The sequence below is a fragment of the Rhinolophus sinicus genome, linkage group LG01 (genome assembly GCF_036562045.2).
Source record: "Rhinolophus sinicus isolate RSC01 linkage group LG01, ASM3656204v1, whole genome shotgun sequence".
Classification (NCBI taxonomy): Eukaryota; Metazoa; Chordata; class Mammalia; order Chiroptera; family Rhinolophidae; genus Rhinolophus; species Rhinolophus sinicus.
In genome coordinates, this window is record NC_133751.1 from 167,229,363 (window position 1) to 167,244,927 (window position 15,565).

The 15,565-nt window shown below is 35.8% G+C and overlaps 1 protein-coding gene and 1 pseudogene across 1 annotated transcript in view; both read left to right on the forward strand.

Moving 5' to 3' along the window:
• ZNF804A (zinc finger protein 804A) overlaps nucleotides 1–15,565 on the forward strand; it is a 262,701-nt gene that overhangs the window by 47,850 nt on the left and 199,286 nt on the right. The window lies entirely within an intron of this gene.
• LOC109458846 (non-histone chromosomal protein HMG-14) lies at nucleotides 6,210–6,593 on the forward strand (annotated as a pseudogene).

The following is a 15,565-nucleotide window of genomic DNA, read 5'->3' on the forward strand; positions in this document are numbered from 1 at the left end:
CCCTCTTTCTACGTTATCTTGTGTAGGCATATGGCAACTGGTTACTCAGTGAGCCAAGTTTCATTAGTAACTCTGGCAACATCCCCAACTCTTTCTCCCTACTACCCCAATCCTATACACACAATTTAGGCATATTGTAGAAGCGCTCATGTGCCAAAAATGGAAGGAATCTGAAGAGCTCATACCCGAGAGCACACTCTCAATTCTTGTCCCTGTAGTCTTAAAAGCTAGATTCTTTGCATGGTAAAATCAAAATCTTTTAGAATGATGGCCTGTCCTGACTGAAAACATCACTTAAGACCCTATTGTTTATTTTCTTTAAGCATCGTATACTTATTTTCTTTTTTATTTATTTTCTTTCTATGATCAAGAACAGCAAACATATTAATGTGCAAGGAGTAATGATGTAAAAATAATAAAATCTGGGTCCTACTTCTGTTTTCTCACTTATTAGTCATATGATCTTGGTCAAGTCATCTAAACATTTTGAATTTCGGGTTTTTCTTTTATAAATGAGAATTAAATATTTTCTAGCCATCTTTTTCTCACAGTGAGTCAATGAAGAACATAAAACATATTCTTGATAAATTTACTTTGAATAACTAAAAAGAGATACATACGTCTTTAGGTACTATTACTTTTCTGATTTTACTTTATTTTTACAATGTATTTATGCTAAATAACTCAACTGTAATAAACATATTTTACTACAACTTCAAATAAAAGTATTAGTAAATTTCCTGGCTCTTTCATAGTGAAGAACATAAAAACAAGAAGAATTTATTTATTACTGATACTTCTAGTTTTAATATTACATATTGAGAAAGTTACTAATCTTATATAAAGTAAACATACATGTTGAAACAAAAAATAAATAGCACAAAACGAAAAAGCATTGGGAAACTCAGTCTGGCAGGATGGCCTTATATAGTAGGTGTCCTATGGGGCCCAGCGCACAGTCTTCCTGGTCATGTGAGCTGGATGCTCCAGGACTGTCCCTTCTTTGGGTTGCTTATACCCATTTTTTTTGTAGTTGAGCTTTGATATTTATCAGCACATCAGTGGGTGAGATGGACCTTCAGGCTTACTGACTGTGAAGATTGGCTACGACCACAATGCAGGAGTTACTGTGTGGGGGCTGACCTCACGGAGGAGATTTGCCCCAACAGGTGCCTGCGGTGACCATATTTTTGGTATGCCATTTGTGGAGTTAATCAGGTAGTGCTCTGTTGTGGTCTGAAGCTGGCCATCAGGTATGATGGTTTTGGAGCCTCTTGGAATAGGCTTCTGTGCAGGTCAGGGTCAGCTGCTGCCTGTGCCTAGCTGTGGTCTACCTGATAGAAGGCACTAAGTGATCCTTGGTTGGTCATTTCCTTTGCTGGACATGGAGGCATATGGGAGAAGCCATGCTGCAAATTTTGGCCAGCTTCCACCAGTACCCGCCCTGGAGAAGCTCAGGAAAAGGCCAAGGGCATCCAGAGGCCTGCCGCCTTCAGCCGGCTGCCTGTAGGACTCAACCACTAATAGAGGCTTGATCAGTATCCAGTTGGCTAAGGCAGGTTCTCAGGGAGTCACCAGGATGGGACACGTGGTATTCAGCAGTTAGTGCAGATTTAGATTTGATGACAATGCTGAGCCTGGGGTCATTCTGAACATTTAGAGCACACAGAGGCCAGCCACTGCCCACCTGAGGCCCATGAACCCCTAAGAGTCGTCTAAGAAAGACCAGCATGGACCAACCCTTGTTGCTCATTTGTCACTGATCAATGAAAAAGTCTCCAGCAGAGTGCAAGTTGGGTGGGTCGAAAATATTCATTTCTTAGATGTAGCTGTTTATAATTTTTAAAATAAAGTTCTAGGGGGAAAATAGTTTTTAAAAAGAGCATTACACTGAATTAAAAAAATGCTTACTATATTATAGGGGTGCAAAATCTAGGGAATGTTACAAACTATAACAAGGAGACAGTAACATAATTTCATAGAACATTTTTTTAACTTTTTAATTATTTTATTCGTTGGTGTTTGAGATATGAGATTTGATGAAATCCTTGATTGGTTAATTCCTAGGCATTTAAAATAAATTATTTATGAAAGAGGACCCTTTCTATGTTTTGTGAAATAGCATGTGTCTCCAGAATCTTTCTAAGCACTTTTCTCCTTCCTTTGTTTAGTATAGATTATCTTTTGATCTTCTCTCTTTCTACATTGTCCTTTCATGTTTCCTCATTATAGTGTAAATCAATGTAATGGCAATTGAAGTCATTTTGCTTGATTGTAGATTCAAACAACAGTTATGTGTTCTAATTTAATGGTCTATAAAATAAAGTAAAATTAAATATTTATATATACTAATTTCCTGAATACTTAAATGTGTATATTTTGTTCCCAAAATATAAGGCCATTTGGGATACAAGCAAAGACTACCCAAAGAATGACAAATAAAGCTGATTTCTTCAGCTTTTGCTATAGCTATTGGTTCAGATACCATTACTTTTTTTTTTTTTCTTTTGATAGAGAAACAAAGGGAAGAGGAGGGAAGAGTTGATGAAACTGAAAGGAGAGAGATTAGAAGAATAATGGGTATGTGGAGAGCAGTCGATAGGGAAGCAATTGAACAAGAAGAAGGAAGATTTACTAGGGAAAATAATTTGTTGTTGCTTAAAATTGTCAAATTGTGTTTTAGTGAAGGAAACTTTTTAATCAGAATTTCATTTGGAGGTCTCTACATACCACTTAAAACATGTTGCCCATTGGTTCCTGAGAAATCATACTCTCTTTCCTTTCTAAGGTGACTCTGAATAGAATATCCTAGTTCAAGTCAAATGCTTCCCAGAGTGGCCATAGAAGTTACTGTAGTATTATAATATACAAAATGTTGTAAAAAATCTGAAACATGTATCATGTGATTTGGGATTTAAATTAGTCAGCCTACTGACTATATATATTAGAGTTCTTTCTCTTTGAAAAATAAAAATAGTGCAAATAGTTCTTAAAATTTAGCAAGGTTGACAAAGGGTCGTTTCACATGGGTATTTGTTTTTCTCTCAGTTTGAAGTATTGGACTGTGAAGTTTTGATGCCTGTGTTTTTCTAGCTGTTACTTAAACATTTCCTGACATAATTTCTGCATAAGAAGAACATATGCCTATGCTAATTTGCTTTTATTTCAAGGCTAACTTAAATCATGGAATAGTTTATTGTAATGATAGGGAACAACGTCATTAAGCAAAAACAAAAAGTATGAGTTAGGTACAACGTAGACCTTTGCAATGGTTAATTCAAATATCTAAAAATGGAGAGAAAGGATAGAGATTGGAAAGAATAGGTATACCAAACAGAAGAAAGGTCAGAGTTTGATTGTTAAAGTCAGAAAGATCATGAGAACTCATGGCCATGATTGGATAAGGTCCACGAGTCTGATTACTGCCTGGGCAATTGTAAGTCACCTATCTTTGCAGCTCACTTACATACCTTTGCTGCTGGAAGATTAGTGTGCATATGTCACTCAGATATTGTATTTCTTACAAATGCACTTTATTTTAGTATCTCCTACTGTTAGCTTATTTTAAAACATACTTTTTAATTAATAGTAATAATATAGTCTGGAACTTTTAAAAAAATAAAATTCTCTTTTTTAAATGTATTCATAAAATCACCACAAAAATCACTACTGTTTATATGGTAAAATATTACTATTTTGCTATGCAGCATACATATTTTTTTCTTAAGTTGAAATCATGTTGTATAGAAAAATTGCATCTTCAGATAATATAATATTGTGAACATCTCCAATTACAGGCAATGATTTTTAGAAACAGGTCGTTAACAGTTATACAATATCTCTTAGCATTAGTGTACCATATTACTCATTCCTACACAGTTGTAGTTCAAGTCACTTTTCCTTTTCTTTAAATAATATTGTAGTAATTATTTTAATATTTTTCAGTTAGTTAGGAGGAGGTGATGGTTATTATTGCTGCTTTTGGGTTGTTGAAGTATAGTTTATTAGTACTGCACCTTTTACAATTCCTAGTTTGGCAGACATTAGTGTATTTCATGGGGAGGGAAATTATTGATTAATTTTATTTCATAGATACTTGAAAAGAAGGTTCATTTCCTGTGGGAATTAGAATTACACACACACACACACACACACACACACACACACACACACACACACATACACACAGTTCCATTATTCAAGTTACCGCTACACAGTTGTCTAATAACTTATTGAATGCTTAAGATAAATATTTTCTATAAATATTTATTATAGTAATTTATACATACGTGATGTGGTAAGCAGTACATTATAGTTTATTACCATGATAATCTATACGATTTTGTACATATTATTTATTATATAATTAAAATTTTTCCAGTTTAGTTTATGAACAGACTTCAACTAGTCAACCATTTTTGGTTAAACTCTTATTTAGCTAATAAACTAAGTAAGCCTATTATTTCATTGTGTTTAAGTCTCTTTAAAAATCCAATGTAAAGATCTCTTTATTTTCAGATAGCAGTTTTATGTGTTTTTATAAATTTACAAAACTGTTGTTTTTGCTCCTATTTTCCAGTTATTATTTAATTTTTGTATTTCTATTCATTAATTTGCCTTATAATATTTTCTTATTTGATTGTATTTATTTATTCAATATTTTCCTGATAGACAATTACTATCAGGAAAATGCTTTAAATAATCCTGATAGTAATTGTCTTGCAACTTTACAAGATATGGTTTAATCTATATTTCCCAATCATTTAAGTCACAAAGGAGATATCCTCAATTATCTCCTTGTATAGGTGAGAAGTATATTGTGCTTTTATCCCATCCCCTAAATTTCCCCTTCTTCCACCCAATAATCAATAATCTGGGGGTGGGGAGTCAAACCACTGTTTAAAAATTACCTTGTGTCTTTGATTACAGAATTTTTTTGACATTCTAAATTTTATATGTAAATTTTTAAAACATAATTTGTTATACTTATCTCTATTTTTAAGTATTCAAATACTGGCTGGGTGTTTTTTAAAAGAGTTTTGCAGGGAACACAGTATGTCTTTATAATTTTCCACTTCAAGTCTCTTTTTTGATCAGAAAATTATCTTCAATTGTGGTTTTGAACTTTGTTTTTATTCCAATTTGTGTGGCTTCTATAATTTTCTCATTATTTTTAATTCTTGTCTTTCTTCTACATCTCTACAGTTCTTCTAGTTGCATCTAGCTCTATTCTAATCCCAAATTATATTTTAAATATTATCTGAGTCCCATTTCATCTTTTGTCTTCTTTTTCTCATTTGAGCCTTTTGTCTTCTATTTCTATGAGATCATGAGCTTTTCCTTTTTTTCAAGGGATTCAAAAGTTTTCTAAAATGAGCTCTTTCTATATTGAACACTTTCTAAGGACACTTATTTTCTCTAAACTAAATATGATTTTGTCTTTTGATACATATATTTTCAGAGTCTCGTATTTACCCATCTTGCCATGACAAAAGACTTAGCTGGTGTTTCTCAATAACATGAGACTTAGATGTTATAACCTCTTCTTTTTTAAAGTTTAAATCTTTATGTTTCATTTCATTTACTAATACATACAAATAATAGAAAACACAGAGGAAAAATATTTTAAATAATCAAACATCACAGAAAGATCTTTTATCAATAATTTATATGCTCAAATCCAGAAAAGAGAAGTCTGATGGAAAGGGTTTTTGTTTGTTTGCTTTGTTTTTAAAAGTACATCAGGAATTTTGGAGGTGGTAAAATATTTTCCCATTGGGAGAACTGGAATGTGTAACATACTCAAATATCTACTACCTACTCCTATCTTCAGTATCTTCCAGTGGCAAAAATGAATTACCAATAAAAGTTATCTCAATATTTCTAAGCAAGGAGAACACATTTTCTTCATGTAGTGCACACTTAAACTTACTAAGAACATACACGTTTTCTGGGGATAAAACTCATTGTGGGTGATGACACTAACATAAGAAATAGTCCTTTCCCAGAGAATACGTTATTCCCTCCCTAGTTAATAAAATATGCTTCCAAATAAATATTAGATTTCAAAATTTAAAGTGAAACTTACATATCGATATTTTCTGGTGAGAAAACTAATTTTGAATGATGACACTAAAAGAAGTAATACTTTTCAATGTTATAAGATATCCCCACCCTAGTTATTAAAAATATTAAAAAGTTGTCAAGCAGGCCATCTTCACTATTGCTGTCAGCATGCAGCAGCCCCTCAGGCTGGCATGCACTGGCCCTGCTGCCAGGATGCCCAAGGGGAAGGTCAACTCCACGCAGCAGGCAGAGAAGGGGGAGCCCAAAAGGAGGTCGGGGAGGTTGTCAGCTAAACCCGCTCCTGCAAAAGTGGAAAGGAAGCCCAACAAAATGCAGCAGGAAAGGATAAATCTGCAGACAAAAACAAACAAACAAACAAACAAACAAATAACAAAAAGGAAAAGGAGAAACAGTCCAAAGTGTCTCATCAAGAAACTAAAGACTTACTTGCAAAAAACGGAGAAACTGAAAACGAGGCGAGTCCAGACTCTGATGAAGCAGGAGAGAAAGAAGCCACATTTGACTAATATCACAGTGGTCACTCTCCCTTCATGTACAATCCAGAGGAAATTTTTTATCAAATATTTTGTAAATGCAGGTTTTTAAGTAGCTCTAGAAACATTTTTAAGAAATCATTTGCTTGTTTATGTTTTTGGTGCAACCAGAAAATAGTGGGATGCTGAATATGGGAGGCTTTGATTGTCTTCCATATCAGCTTAACATTCAATAGATGGGGGTGGTTTTTATATCCTATAATACGAAGAATACTAAATGGGAATTTGGAGTCAGTCGTGCATTTAATATGTCGTGAAGATTTTAAATTACCTCTATTCTCATGGTTTTGGTAAAATTGTTTTCTAAAGAAAACCACCCCTTGATCTTGGCTTTCCCTGTCAGGCTTCTGTGCACTCTGTGACATCTTTGGTCATGGTAGCCCATTTTTCCTAGTAATTTTGTCTATGTGCTGTGAAAGATTGAAAATTTGATTATGTAGTGCATATAATATTAAAATATGAATTAGTGGTACTTTTATGTAACAGCATATCAACATTTGAAGATATTGGTACTTGATATTCTATTAAGGAAAATTAAACTCCAAATTTTAAGTTGGAAAGTCACTGGAAAAGCTGTTTAGAATAGAATCACAAAGGTGCCTTTTAGTACGTGCGGGGAGAGGGGTTATCACTGTGTGAGGGATATAAATGATAAATGTCTAACTATTACATTGTTTTGTACACCTGAAACTAAAAAAAGAAAAAAAAAAAAAAGAAAAAGAAAGAATAGAATCACAACTACATGACATTTTAGGTTTTTTGGTGCGTAGGTTAACAATTGTGTATAAATTGAAATGTCTGTATACTTATCCTCAAAACAATAAAATCTCTATTATTAAAGTAAAACTATATAAAATAAATATTAAATTTCACAGCAGTAATGTCATAACACATGAAATGTAGTCATTCTTACAATATTACAAGTCATATACATCCCTTAATATGAAGCCTTTAATTTCACGCACACACACTCACAAATCTTAGATATTTTGCCTCAGATAAAGCACAAGTTTTTCTTTAGGCAGAACTACTCCTTTTATGTTTGTATTGAGTCGAAAGACACTTTAATCAGATGACTTTGATTTAGTTTTTATTATTTTTTTTTTTGGTGTTATAACATCTTGAAGATGCAATTAGAGACAAAAGTATTGCTCTTTCTGATTTTCAATTTTTCAACTTAACATTCAGCTAATTTATATGGATATGCATGTGCAAATTACCATATACTTATCTAAAGGAGAAGACTCCCTACAATATTTTATGCCAATAATAAATTGAAATTTCAAATTATTTCCATTGTTCAATGTAAAGTTTCTTTCAGCCTGCTATTTTGCTTTTTGTTTTTTTCTGTTATATCCATATATATATATATATATATATATATATGTATATGTATATATATATATATATATAATTTTTTAAAAATTTATTGGGGTGACAATTGTTAGTAAAATTACATAGATTTCAGGTGTACAATTCTGTATTACATTATCTATAAATCCCATTGTGTGTTCACCACCCATAGTCAGTTCTCCTTCCGTCACCATATCTTTGATCCCCCTTACCCTCATCTCCCACCCCCCGCCCCCCCTTACCCTCTGGTAACCACTAAACTATTGTCTATGTCTATGAGTTTTTGTTTCTTATTTGTTTGTCTTGTTCTTTTGTTGTTTTTTGTTTACATACCATATATCAGTGAAATCATATGGTTCTCTGCTTTTTCTGTCTGACTTATTTCACTTAGCATTATACTCTCAAGATCCATCCATGTTGTCCCAAATGTTCCTATATCATCTTTTCTTACTGCCAAATAGTATTCCATTGTGTATATATACCACAACGTCTTTATCCATTCATTTATCGAAGGACATTTTGGTTGTTTCCATGTCTTGGCCACCATAAACAAAGCTACAATGAACATTGGAGCACACGTGTCTTTATGCATAAATGTTTTCAGATTTTTTGGGTAGATACCCAGGAGACGGATTGCTGGGTCATATGGTAATTGTATTCGTAATTTTTTGAGGAACCTCCACACTGCCTTCCATAACGGCTGCACCAGTCTGCATTCCCACCAACAGTGTATGAGGGTTCCTTTTTCTCCACAGCCTCTCCAACACTTGTTACTATTTGTCTTGTTGATGATAGCCATTCTGACTGGGGTGAGGTGATATTTCATTGTGGTTTTTATTTGCATTTGTCTCATGATTAGTGATGTTGAGCATTTTTTCATATGTCTATTTGCCATCTGTATGTCCTCTGTGGAGAAAATGTCTCTTCAGGTCCTCTGCCCATTTTTCAATTGGGTTGTTTGTTTTTTTGTTGTTGAGTTTCATGAGTTCCTTGTATATTTTGGATATTAGCCCCTCATCGGAGGCACGGTTTGCAAAAATCTTCTCCCATTCAGTTGGTTGCCTCTTTATTTTGTCCATAGTTTCTTTTGCTTTGCAGAAGCTTTTAAGTTTCATATAGTCCCATTTGTTTATTTTAGCTTTTACTTCCATTGCCTTTGAAGTCAAATTCATAAAATGCTCTTTGAACCCAAGGTCCATAAGTTTAGTACCTATGTTTTCTTCTACGCAGTTTATTGTGTCAGGTCTTATGCTTAAGTCTTTGATCCATTTTGAATTAATTTTGGTACATGGAGACAGATAGCAGTCCAGTTTCATTCTTTTGCACGTGGCTATCCAATTCTCCCAGCACCATTTATTGAAGAGGTTGTCTTTCCTCCATTGTATGTTTTTAGCTTCTTTGTCAAAAATTATCTGTCCATATTTATGTGGTTTTATTTCTGGGTTCTCAATTCTATTCCATTGGTCTATGTGTCTGTTTTTCTGCCAATACCGTGCTGTTTTGTTTATTGTTGCCCTGTAGTACAAGCTAAAGGAGTGTGATACCTCTAGTATTGTTCTTTTTTCTTAAGATTGCTTTGGCTATTCAGGGTCTTTTGTGTTTCCAAATAAATCTGATGATTTTTTGTTCTATTTCTTTAAAAAATGTCATTGGGATTTTGATGGGGATTGCATTAAATCTGGATATTGCTTTGGGTAATATGACCATTTTAACTATGTTGATTCTTCCAATCCATGAGCACGGAATGTCTCCATTTCTTTATGTCTTCTTCAATTTCTTTTCAAAATGTCTTATAATTTTCAGCATATAGGTCTTTAACATCCTTGGTTAAGTTTATTCCTAGGTATTTTATTCTTTTTGCTGCAATTGCAAAAGGAATTGTTTTTTTGTATTTCTTTTTGTGAGATTTCATTGTTAGTATATAGGAATGTAATGGACTTTTGTACGTTGATTTTGTAGCCAGCAACTTTACTGTATCCGTTGATTGTTTCTAATCTCTTTTTGGTAGAGTCTTTAGGGTTTTCTATATATAGCATCATGTCATTTTTAAAGAGTGACAATTTAACTTCTTCATTCCCAATTTGGATGCATTTTATTTCTTTCTCCTGCCTGATTGCTCTGGCAAGGACTTCCAACACTATGTTGAAAAGCAGAGGTAATAGGGGAGAGCCCTGTCATGTTCCTGAACGTAGAGCAAAGGGCTTCAGTTTTTCACCATTAATTAGCTGAGGGTTTCTCATATATGGCCTTTATTATGTTAAGGTATTTTCCTTCTATACCTATTTTATTAAGTGTTTTAATCATAAATGGATGTTGTATCTTGCCAAATGCTTTTTCTGAATCAATTGATATAATCATATGATTTTTGTCCTTTATTTTGTTTATGTGGTGTATCACATTGATGGATTTGCAGATGTTGAACCATCCTTGTGCCCCAGAGATGAAACCCACTTGGTCGTGATGAATAATCTTTTAATGCATTATTGTATTTGATTTGCTAGAATTTTGTTTAGGATTTTTGCATCTGTATTCATCAGAGATATTGGTATGTAGTTTTCTTTTTTTGTGTTGTCCTTACCAGATTTTGGTATCAGGGTAATGTTGGCCTCATAAAACGAGTTAGGGAGTACTGTCTCTTCTTCAGTGTTTTGGAAGTGTGTGAGCAGGATTGGTATTAGATCCTCTTTGAAGGTTTGGTAGAATTCACTAGTGAAGCCATCTGGTTCCAGATTTTTGCTTTTGGGAAGGTTTTGGATGACTGATTCAATTTCCTTACTGGTGATCGGTCTGTTTAGATTATCCAGTTCTTCATGGTTCAGCCTAGGAAGGCTGTATGTTTCTAAGAACTTGTCCATTTCTTCTAGGTTATTGAATTTGGTGGCGTATAGTCCTTCATAGTATTCTTGGATGATCCTTTGTATTTCTGTGGTGTCCGTGATAACTTCCCCTTTTTTGTTTCTGATTTTGTTAATTAGTGTATTCTCTCTTTTTATCTTAGTGAGTCTAGCCAAGGGTTTGTCAATTTTGTTAATCTTTTCAAAGAACCAGCTCTTTGTCACATTAATTTTTTCTATTGTCTTTTTGTTCTCTATTTCATTTAGTTCTGCTCTGATTTTTATTATTTCCTTTCTTCTGCTGACCATGGGTTTCGTTTGTTCTTCTTTTCCTAGTTCTTTAAGGTGTAACATGAGGTTATTTATTTGGGATTTTTCCTGTTTCTTGAGATAGGCCTGTAAGGATATAAATTTCCCTCTTATACTGCTTTCGCTGCATCCCAAAAATTTTGGTAGGATGTATTTTCATTGTCATTTGTTTCTATGTATCTTTTGATCTCTCCTCTAATTTCTTCTTTGGCCTGGTCGTTCTTTAAAAGTATGTTGTTTAATCTCCATGTATTTGTGTTTTTTCCTGCTTTCTTGTTGCAGTTGATATCCAATTTCAAAGCCCTGTGATCAGAGAATATGCTTGGTATGATTTCAATCTTCTTAAATTTGCTGAGGCTGATTTTATATCCCAATATATGGTATATACTTGAGAATGTTCCATGTACACTAGAAATAAATGTTGATATGTGAGAATTTCCTGTCATTCTATCTTCAGTTTTCTGGTAAGACTGTGTCTCCATTGTTTCTTTGCCTTTTTGTCGTTGTCTATTATTTCTGTGTGGTGGTATTCTATGATGTTTCCCTCTGTTTCTTCTTTTATTACAGTATGTATTTTAGTTCTGGATTTTTCTTGAGTGGTTACCCTTAATTTTATGTAAAAGAAAGTTTGATATTTAGAGTATTCCATTTTCTTCAGCTCGCTTACTTTCTCCATTCCCATATTCCGGTTCAGGCCTTTTCTCTCCCCCTTTTTAGGTTTTGGATGCCACAAATTGTCCCTGTTGATGGTGGTCGAATAGCCTCCTTTAGTATTTCTTGTAGTGCAAGTCATGAATTAAAAAATTCCCTCATCTTCTGTATGTCTGGAAAGGTCTTTATTCCTCCTTCATATCTAAAGGATATCTTTGCTGGATATATTATTCTTGGCTCATGATTTCTCTCTTTCAATAGTTTGAATATTTGGTTCCACTCCCTCTTGGCTTGTAAAGTTTCTGCTGAAAAATCTGATGATAATCTAATGGGCTTTCCTTTGTAGGTCACTGTCTTCTTTTCCCTGGCTGCCTTGAGGATTCTTTCTTTGTGGTTGATTTTAGACAGCTTCAATACAATGTGCCTTGGAGAAGGCCTGTTGGGATTGAGGTAATTAGGGATTCTATTTGCTTCTTGGATTCGAGGATCCAGTTCTGTCCACAAGTTTGGGAAGTTCTCATCGACAATTTGTTTGAATATATTCTCTGTTCCCTTGTTCTTTCTTCTCCTTCTGCTATGCCCATTATTCTTATATTGCTCTTTCTGATGGAGTCAGAAAGTTCTTGTAGAGATCTTTCATTTCTTTTAAGTCTCGAGTCTCTTTCGTCTTCCATCCGTGTCATTTCCAGGTTTCTATCTTCGATGTCACAGATTCTTTCCTCCATCTGGTCAACTCTACTACCTAAGCTGGTTATTTCATTCTTGATTTCTTCTATTGAGTTCTTAATCTCCAGAAATTCTATTTGGTTCTTTTTTAAAATTTCAATCTCTTTCGTAAAATTCTCATATGGTTCTTTGATTGTGTTTCTGAGTTCATTAAACTGCCTTTCTGTGTTTTCTTGCATCTCGTTGAGTTTTTTTCAGAACTACAATCTTGAATTCTCTGTCATTTAAGTCACATATTTCCATATTTTTAAGTTCCTTTTCTGGAGACGTTTCACTTTCTTTCTGAGCTGTCTTGTTGCCTTGGTTATTCATGGCAATTACTGATTTACTGTTTCTCTTCCTAGACATCTACAGGAGTGGCTTCTGCAACAGGTTGATAGGAAGAGGTCTTTCTTTTGTTTTCCAGAAGGTGTTGGTGGAATGTTTTATATTCTCTCCGACTGCAGCCTTTTATTCTCTCTCACACAGTAGTGCTATGTTTTCTCTGCACTATTCCAGCTTCTCACCCAATGGGGGGACTCCATGGGAGATGGGCTTCTCCTCTGTTGATAGTTCATCTGGGTCACAGGGCGCAGTGTCCATGTGGGTATGCGGAGAGCTTTTGAAGTTCCAAAGCTCTTCCGGCACCAGATTCAGAGCCCATATGTTTCAGCAGTTCTTTTTACTCCTGCTGGGATCCACCCAGATAGGTGGGGCCAGGGGCAGGGTCAGTTGTGAGAGGTGTCCCAGAGCAATGGCAGTGACCACCACCACAGCCCGTCCTGCTTCCACAGCTCCCTCCCCTTTGCCGGAACTAGTTGGGCTGCGAATCTGCATCTGTGGTCCACAGTTCTCAGAACAGCAAACATTCTGTCCTTTTGATCTGTGGGGACAGAGCCAGGAGTTCAGTTTCCAGGCTCTCGTCCTCATGTGCAAAGTTGCTGGCTCAGGTAGTAAAGGGCCATCAACTGTGATTGGATGGCCATCAGCTGTGGCTAGTTGGCCATCAGCTGTAACCAGTGCGCCATTGGCCACTAATATAACTGCTGTGGCTATGCTAGCAGAAAAGGGGGGCTAGCAAGAAGATGGTGGCTGAGTTAGCCAGAGCGGATTACGGTTAGCATGGTGGACTGCAGCTAGCAAGTGAGGTGGGTTGGCCGAGAGAAATGGACAGCAGGTTGCGGATCATGTGGCTCTTGCTATCTGTGTGTCCAACCCAGCCGCCAGCAAGACTATAGTTGTGTGACTCCCCTATCTATGGCTCAGTGGTGTGACTGTTTGGCCTCACCATGTCCTGCATTTCTTATGTGGGGAGCGGGAGCTGAGACCCCACAGGCCGCCCTGCATGACATGATCTGACACTGCTACTGTTCCGCTTCTTGCACCGGGCAGGTGGGGGCAGGGCGAGCTCTGGGAAGGTAGGGAGGGGATGGCTAGTCTCAGTGCCTAAGGCTTCCGTTCTCTGCTCGGCAGTGAGGGCTTGAACTACTGTTTTCAGCCTTCGTCCCTTAGTCTTTTCTCCGAAGTCTCTGCCGTGATTGTTGGGTTCAGACGTATTATATGCTGTCCCCTCAGCCCTGTGGGCCATAAGTGGAGCCCTAGCAGTCCAAGTTCTTTTGTCTCCCACAGCTGCGGTAGTTCCAGGATGCAGCGAGCTCGGAGCACTGAGCTAGGTCTGTGTCCTGCGCCTGCGCGGCTCCGTCTCGGCACTTCTCCCTTGCCTCCTCCCCCGCTCGCGTGATTCGCCCACCTTTAGGTGAATGCAGTAGTGGGCCTCTTCTTGCCTGTCTGCTATGCAAGGAGTCCTTTGTGGAATTATAGTTGTTCGATTAGTTGTAAATTCCAGGAGAGATTTACAGAGGCTTACCTCACGCCACCATTTTGACGACATCTCCGCTATTTTGTTTTAATAATTACATGTCATTGCTAGAGTTTCTCTAGTTGCCACTCGAATTTAGAGTTTAAATGTCATTTTCATGCAGTTTTTAACTGATGTTTTCTTCCAGATTAATTTTACACACTAAAATCTACAACTGGGTAAACAAAACAAGAAATAAAAGGAGTCCTATGAAAATTTCTTAATATGTTTTAAATTCTATTAAGCAGAAGTACTTCATGATACAATTGAATTTTTCAGTTAATAGACACATTTTAGGGATACAAATCTAAACTAAGCTGCATCTTAGATTATTTACACATATTGCATCTCCGGATTGTTTTCATTTATCGTACCTTAATATATTACATTACGCTTTACTAAGTAGCCCTTTCTTATTTGTTTGTTTATTTCATTCATTCATTCATTCATTCATTCATTCATTCATTCATTCATTCCTGGTTAGGACATAAAACTCCAAGAAAACTCTGGTATTACAACCAAAATGTTACAGAAATAATACTCTTAATAATTTACTATTTGAACTTCCAACTCATTTGTCACTGCCCTTTCACCAGACACCACCAGGAAAACATCAGTGCTTGAACAAGTATCCTTTATTGTTCACTGCAGCCCACTAAAGTGCCCCACCATGGGGAACTGAGGACCATATTGGTTAACATTGTTAGAACAACTTCTAATAGGATTTGGGCTAGTGTAAGGTGATTTGGGGAAGGTTTAAGGAAGTGGTCTTTGTTGTGACTTAAGAAGCAAGGGTGTTTTATGATTGACTATTTTAAATCTTATCAAGGAGGACAGAAAACTAGAGCCAGGCTAAATCTGTAATTAGTAAAGCAGCATCATAGATTTATATTAGCCTGGATGGAGGGTGCTGAGCATTTTGGACAATGTTCATGACTCTATCTGTCTTCAGAAATGATTTTGCAGAGTGTTCTTTTGTTTCTTTTGACCTGTGTATAGGGTAATGTTGAGGAAAATTTGCCTTCATTGGTCGATGTGAGCTTTTGTGTATTAGTTTTTATCTGTTCCTGTATGTGAGGTGATTTCTGTGCTGTGATCATGGGTTGAGTAAATTCCCTTTCTGGTCTCATTCTCCCGAGCAGGGGAGACATGAGATGAGGTTGTTTTTCTATCTGTGCTGTGAGGTGATGGTTAGCTTAGGGTTAAATAAATTATTGATCAGGGGTTGCAAAAAT